The 1,410-nt window shown below is 47.6% G+C and overlaps 1 non-coding gene across 1 annotated transcript; it reads right to left on the reverse strand.

The window, feature by feature from the left end:
- Positions 1–346: 346 nt before the first annotated feature.
- On the reverse strand, positions 347–484 carry LOC119945625. Its single transcript, XR_005456285.1, has one exon. It is a non-coding gene; the product is annotated as a small nucleolar RNA SNORA7 (small nucleolar RNA).
- Positions 485–1,410: the final 926 nt, after the last annotated feature.

Raw genomic sequence — 1,410 nt, forward strand, 5'->3', positions numbered from 1 at the left:
TGGAAAAAGTGGCAAGTGTGCATAATTATCTCTTTAGAAGATGCTTGTGGCTTCAGTCTCCCTATCGGCAGCATCTCCTTCCAACCTATACCGTACTGTCACTGTGTGACAACTGTACTTTTTTGTCTTCTGCTGTCGAGTCATTTCCAACCCATAGCGATACCATGGACACATCTGTCCCAAAATGCCCCCCTCTCCACCTGCAATAGTTCTGGCAGTGTATCCATAGAGTTTTTTTGGTAAAAATATGGAAGTAATTGACCACTGCTGTCTGCCACGCAGCAAACTCGAGTCTCCGCCCTTGACTCTCACCCATGCTGCTGCTGCCCGGCATGGATGAGTTTTGACTTGTAGCAGATTGCCTTCCGCTCGCTAGCCACTGCCCAAGCTAGGAATGGAACAGGTAAGCCTCTGCTTGACTCTCCCTCCCATAGCCGAGACCGGTAGAGTATTGGAAACTCTCCAGGTGCGACCCTGAGAGGGGGATAACTGCACTAACGCCTACCTATATTACATGTTTATGTACATTCATCCAAATGAGTATTCTCGGACATGTAGTACCAGTCCCATCCTTGCAAATAACTGGGCTCCTAACTGTGCCCAGTCTGGCACTCCAGAAGGGCATAAAGGAAGACCCCAGATGATCCAAAACAGTAACCAAAGCTGGATGAACATGTGAGCTGTTATCCAAAGTCGGGAGGAAACTTTGGAGCTGGAAGGCACAGAAGGACAACTGTCAAACATTTATCCCAAAAAGAATATCCACTGGCTGGTCAGGTACAAGCCATCTGTGGTGCTCAGTTGGTTTGATCGTTAAATCTATTTCCTACTGAACCATCTAATGAAACACAGTGCCTTTACTTTTCCAGGAAGAAAATAATGATGGTATTTGTTAAGCGCTTACTATGTGCCACGCACTGTACTAAGAGCTGGGGTGGATACAAGCAAATCATGCTGGACACAGTCCCTGTCCCACATGGGGCTCACACTCTCAATCCCCATTTTATAGATGAGGAAACTGAGGCACAGAGAAGTGAAGTGACTTGCCCACGGTCACGCAGCAGACAGGTGACAGAGCGGGGATTAGAACCCATGACCTTCTGACTCGGAGGCCCATACTCTATTCACTACTTGCTGCTGCCTACAGCATTTATTGTGCAGCTTTGGTAGTCAAAGCACTAGGCATTCAATAAGGCTAATAATAGTTGTAGTATTTGTTGAGTGCTTACTCTTTGCTTACACTGTACTAAGCTCTGTGACTGAGACTGTGACTTATGAATAGGGACTGTGACTGAGGAGGACGTGACTTTCCCAAAGTCAGGGATCTCCTCTGGAGTGTGGAGGATGCGGGATCGCCTGCTGCCCCTTTTTGGCTAGTTTGCCCTCTCCCTTCCACTCCTACTGCAGACA

Source organism: Tachyglossus aculeatus, chromosome 25 (genome assembly GCF_015852505.1).
Source record: "Tachyglossus aculeatus isolate mTacAcu1 chromosome 25, mTacAcu1.pri, whole genome shotgun sequence".
Classification (NCBI taxonomy): Eukaryota; Metazoa; Chordata; class Mammalia; order Monotremata; family Tachyglossidae; genus Tachyglossus; species Tachyglossus aculeatus.